We start from the raw sequence: 6,000 nt of genomic DNA, 5'->3' as shown, positions 1-6,000 counted from the left end.
AGGGGAAAAAAAAAATTCGTAGTTCTGTTGGTGATGGAAGCCAAAACATTCTGTTATTCGACAACAAAGCCAAGAACTTTATATATTGCTGGTTGATAGGGTATTATTTTAACATTAAGACCAGATTGGTTTCACTGGGGATTGAACCCAGGACCTTTTGCGAATTAAGCAGACGTGATGACCACTACACTTTGAAACCTGTGAAATCCTGCAAAGCAATGGCAATTGGAGACGATTTTGACCGCCAGGGAAAAAAAAAAAATATCAAAGTTCTGTTGGAAGCCAAAACATCCTGTTATTCGACAACAAAGCCAAGAACTTCATATATTGTAGTTGGATAGTGTATTATTTCAACACCAAGAGGAGATTGGTTTCACTGGGGATTGAACCCAGGACCTTCTGCGTGTTAAGCAGACGTGATGACCACTACACTATGAAACCTGATGAAAAGTTACTGTGTATTGGCTAGCAGAGCAGAATTGTGACTGACGAGGCGTTTTTATTGCTGAAGGAAAGTATTTTTGGTAATGAAACATTTACAATTTTTATTACATATTTTACCAGTTTTATTCCTACAAAGGGATATTGCTTAAATTGAAGTTTACATTGAATGTGTTACTTTTTTCTACACAGTTTAGTCGTTTGCTTTTGTATTTATGGGAACTATATATTTTTAAACAAACAGGATTTTTATAATATGGGATTATGTTTTCTGCTAAAATGGACAATAAAAAACAAACCAAAATAGTAGTTCTCTTTGTGATGGAAGCCAAAATGTATTGTCATTTGGCAACGAAACCAAGAATTTTATATACTACAGGTTGATACCAAATTACTTCAACAGCGAAAACAGATTGGTTTCACTGGGGATTGAGCCCAGGACTAGAGATGAGCGAACCGGTCCCGGTTCGGCTCGAGGCGGTTCGCCGAACGGGGGGTCTGGCTCGAGTTCGGCTCGTCGAACGTTCGACGAACCGAACTCGAGCCCATAGGAAACAATGGCAGGCAATCACAAACACAGTAAAACACCTAGAAAACACCCTCAAAGGTGTCCAAAAGGTGACAAACAACTCACAACACAACACAAACACATGGGAAAGTGACAAGGACATGTACTCATGCGAAAACAAAACAGCTGGACAAGGAAAAAGAGGAGGACACACAGATATAGGCATGGCACGCCCTTCTAAAGTCATGTAAAACACCGCAAGGTGACTCCAAGCGGAGTCTCCCTTTTTTCCAAAAATTGGGCCCCACACACCCACCCCTTCAGTGGCAGCAGTTGTGCCCCAGTTGTACACTTCACAGCTAGATTTGCATCAAGCACATTCAAAAATACGCCATTCTTATCCGTCCCCAGGATGACACCGGGGTAGGTAGCAAAGTCTTTCCTGATCCCAGCTCTGTTCATCTTGGCTTCTTTTAAAAACACAGCAAGCAAGGGTTACTCCAAGCGGAGTCTCCCTTTTTTCCAAAAATTGGGCCACACAGACACCCACCCCATCAGTGGCAGCACTTGGGCCCTAGTTGCAAACAGGATGTTTTGATTTGCATCAAGCACATTCAAAAATACGCTATTCTTAGCCGTCCCCAGGATGACACCGGGGTAGGTAGCAAAGTCTTTCCTGATCCCAGCTCTGTTCATCTTGGCTTCTTTTAAAAACACAGCAAGCAAGGGTTACTCCAAGCGGAGTCTCCCTTTTTTCCAAAAATTGGGCCACACAGACACCCACCCCATCAGTGGCAGCACTTGGGCCCTAGTTGCAAACAGGATGTTTTGATTTGCATCAAGCACATTCAAAAATACGCTATTCTTAGCCGTCCCCAGGATGACACCGGGGTAGGTAGCAAAGTCTTTCCTGATCCCAGCTCTGTTCATCTTGGCTTCTTTTAAAAACACAGCAAGCAAGGGTTACTCCAAGCGGAGTCTCCCTTTTTTCCAAAAATTGGGCCACACAGACACCCACCCCATCAGTGGCAGCACTTGGGCCCTAGTTGCAAACAGGATGTTTTGATTTGCATCAAGCACATTCAAAAATACGCTATTCTTAGCCGTCCCCAGGATGACACCGGGGTAGGTAGCAAAGTCTTTCCTGATCCCAGCTCTGTTCATCTTGGCTTCTTTTAAAAACACAGCAAGCAAGGGTTACTCCAAGCGGAGTCTCCCTTTTTTCCAAAAATTGGGCCACACAGACACCCACCCCATCAGTGGCAGCACTTGGGCCCTAGTTGCAAACAGGATGTTTTGATTTGCATCAAGCACATTCAAAAATACGCTATTCTTAGCCGTCCCCAGGATGACACCGGGGTAGGTAGCAAAGTCTTTCCTGATCCCAGCTCTGTTCATCTTGGCTTCTTTTAAAAACACAGCAAGCAAGGGTTACTCCAAGCGGAGTCTCCCTTTTTTCCAAAAATTGGGCCACACAGACACCCACCACATCAGTGGCAGCACTTGGGCCCTAGTTGCAAACAGGATGTTTTGATTTGCATCAAGCACATTCAAAAATACGCTATTCTTAGCCGTCCCCAGGATGACACCGGGGTAGGTAGCAAAGTCTTTGCTGACCCATGACTTGTTCATCTTGGCTTCTTTTAAAAACAATGTAAGCAAGGGTTACTCCAAGCGGAGTCTCCCTTTTTTCCAAAAATTGGGCCACACAGACACCCACCCCATCAGTGGCAGCACTTGGGCCCTAGTTGCAAACAGGATGTTTTGATTTGCATCAAGCACATTCAAAAATACGCTATTCTTAGCCGTCCCCAGGATGACACCGGGGTAGGTAGCAAAGTCTTTCCTGATCCCAGCTCTGTTCATCTTGGCTTCTTTTAAAAACACAGCAAGCAAGGGTTACTCCAAGCGGAGTCTCCCTTTTTTCCAAAAATTGGGCCACACAGACACCCACCCCATCAGTGGCAGCACTTGGGCCCTAGTTGCAAACAGGATGTTTTGATTTGCATCAAGCACATTCAAAAATACGCTATTCTTAGCCGTCCCCAGGATGACACTGGGGTAGGTAGCAAAGTCTTTGCTGACCCATGACTTGTTCATCTTGGCTTCTTTTAAAAACAATGTAAGCAAGGGTTACTCCAAGCGGAGTCTCCCCTTTTTTCCAAAAATTGGGCCCCACACACACCCACCCATTCAGTGGCAGCAGTTGTGCCCCAGTTGTACACTTCACAGCTAGATTTGCATCAAGCACATTCAAAAATACGCCATTCTTATCCGTCCCCAGGATGACACCGGGGTAGGTAGCAAAGTCTTTCCTGATCCCAGCTCTGTTCATCTTGGCTTCTTTTAAAAACACAGCAAGCAAGGGTTACTCCAAGCGGAGTCTCCCTTTTTTCCAAAAATTGGGCCACACAGACACCCACCACATCAGTGGCAGCACTTGGGCCCTAGTTGCAAACAGGATGTTTTGATTTGCATCAAGCACATTCAAAAATACGCTATTCTTAGCCGTCCCCAGGATGACACCGGGGTAGGTAGCAAAGTCTTTGCTGACCCATGACTTGTTCATCTTGGCTTCTTTTAAAAACAATGTAAGCAAGGGTTACTCCAAGCGGAGTCTCCCTTTTTTCCAAAAATTGGGCCACACAGACACCCACCCCATCAGTGGCAGCACTTGGGCCCTAGTTGCAAACAGGATGTTTTGATTTGCATCAAGCACATTCAAAAATACGCTATTCTTAGCCGTCCCCAGGATGACACCGGGGTAGGTAGCAAAGTCTTTCCTGATCCCAGCTCTGTTCATCTTGGCTTCTTTTAAAAACACAGCAAGCAAGGGTTACTCCAAGCGGAGTCTCCCTTTTTTCCAAAAATTGGGCCACACAGACACCCACCCCATCAGTGGCAGCACTTGGGCCCTAGTTGCAAACAGGATGTTTTGATTTGCATCAAGCACATTCCAAATCCACAAGCATTTACTCTCCCCAGGATGACACAGGGGTAGTAAATTCCTTCTGGATCCATGACTTGTTCATTTTGATGAACGTCAGTCTGTCCACATTGTCACTGGACAGACGCGTGCGCTTATCTGTCAGCACACACCCAGCAGCACTGAATACACGTTCAGAGACAACGCTGGCAGCTGGACACGACAAAATCTCCAAGGCGTAAGTTGCGAGCTCTGGCCATTTTTGTAGGTTTGAAGCCCAAAAGGAGCAAGGCTCCAGTTGCACAGTCATGGCATCGATGTTCATTTGGAGATACTCCTGTATCATCCTCTCCAGCCGTTGACTATGTGTCAGACTTGTTGTCTCTGGTGGCCTTGCAAAAGAGGGTCTAAAAAAATTATGAAAAGATTCCATAAAATTGCTGTTACCGGCACCAGAAAAGGTCCTACTGGTACGGGTAGACTGTTGAAGATGACGAGACCGTCCCATGTTTGTCAAGTTACAACTGGGAGATTCACTCCCTGCACCTGCACGGTTGTTTGGTGGAAAAGCCGAGCTAAGATCTAGTAACAGCTTCTGCTGATACTCCTGCATACGTGCGTCCCTTTCTATGGCTGGAATTATGTCACAAAATTTGGACTTGTACCGGGGATCTAATAGTGTGGCAATCCAGTAGTCATCATCACTTCTAATTTTGACAATACGACTGTCATGTTGGAGGTAGTGCAACAAAAAGGCACTCATGTGTCTTGCGCAGCCATGCAGACCAAGTCCATGCTGTGTTTGTGGCATAGAGGTGCTACCCGTTCTTTCTTCCTCTGACATCTGACCCCAACCTCTTTCAACTGAAATTTGACCAAGGTCTCCCTCATCCGCTGAGTCTTCCATGTCCATGGACAGTTCGTCCTCCATTTCTTCATGTTCTCCTGCACCTTGCTCAACATTTCGCCTGCTACTATGCGCCCTTGTCGATCCCTGTCCCCCATGGTCCCATGCCTGCTGCGTTGGTGATGATGAACGTCTGGACCTTCGTGATGTTGTTGTCCCTTGCGCATATGAATCCTCCTGTAGTTCCTCCCCTTCATGTTGTCCCACCCCCTGACTCCGAATAGTGTTTAGCGTGTGCTCCAGCATGTAAATGACTGGAATCGTCATGCTGATAATGGCATTGTCAGAGCTAAACATATTCGTCGCCATGTCGAAACTGTGCAGAAGGGTGCATAGGTCCTTGATCTGAGACCACTCCATCAGGGTGATCTGCCCCACCTCTGCATCTCGTTGGCCCAGGCTATACGTCATGACGTATTGCACCAGGGCTCTGCGGTGCTGCCACAGTCGCTGTAACATGTGGAGAGTTGAATTCCAGCGTGTCGCCACATCGCATTTCAGGCGATGAACCGGCAGGCCGAAAGACTTCTGGAGCGATGCAAGTCGCTCTGCTGCGGCGCTTGAACGGCGGAAGTGAGCTGACAGTTTTCGTGCCCTGTTCAGAAGGCCATCTAGGCCGGGATAGTGTGTTAAAAATTGCTGCACGACAAGGTTCAACACGTGAGCCATACAAGGTACGTGTGTCACCTTGCCCAGGCGAAGTGCCGCACCCAGGTTTGCAGCATTGTCGCACACGGCCTTACCAGGCTGCAGTTTGAGTGGAGACAACCATTTATTAAACTCGGACCGCAAAGCTGACCACAACTCCTCAGCTGTGTGACTCTTATTACCAAGACATGTCAAGCTAAAGACCGCCTGATGCCGTTGCGCTCTGCTGCCAGCATAGTAATGAGGGGTGCGTGATTCCTTCTGCGCAGTGAGAACGCTGGTGGCCTGACCAGGCAGGCTTGGGGCGGAGGTGGAGGACCCAGATGAGGTGGAGGATGCAGAAGCAGTGGCGGAACTTGGACAGACAGAGGATTGACACACAAGTCGTGGGGACGGCAAGACTTGTGCAGCAGACCCTTCACCATCTATCACCATAGTTACCCAGTGCCCAGTCAGCGACATGTAACGTCCCTGTCCATGCTTACTGGTCCAAGTATCGGTGGTGAAATGCACCCGTTCACACACAGAGTTTCTCAAGGAAGCGGTGATGTTGTGTGCGACATGCTGGTG

General features: G+C 47.2%; 1 non-coding gene across 1 annotated transcript; it reads right to left on the bottom strand.

The window, feature by feature from the left end:
• Positions 1 to 368: 368 nt before the first annotated feature.
• TRNAV-AAC (transfer RNA valine (anticodon AAC)) lies at positions 369 to 441 on the bottom strand. The gene has a single exon. It is a non-coding gene; the product is annotated as a tRNA-Val (tRNA).
• Between the last annotated feature and the right edge of the window lie 5,559 nt (positions 442 to 6,000).

Source organism: Anomaloglossus baeobatrachus, chromosome 2, assembly GCF_048569485.1.
Source record: "Anomaloglossus baeobatrachus isolate aAnoBae1 chromosome 2, aAnoBae1.hap1, whole genome shotgun sequence".
In the NCBI taxonomy this organism is placed as follows: Eukaryota; Metazoa; Chordata; class Amphibia; order Anura; family Aromobatidae; genus Anomaloglossus; species Anomaloglossus baeobatrachus.
The sequence above is the reverse complement of the archived record's forward strand: the minus strand, read 5'-3'. Positions and strand labels throughout refer to the sequence as shown.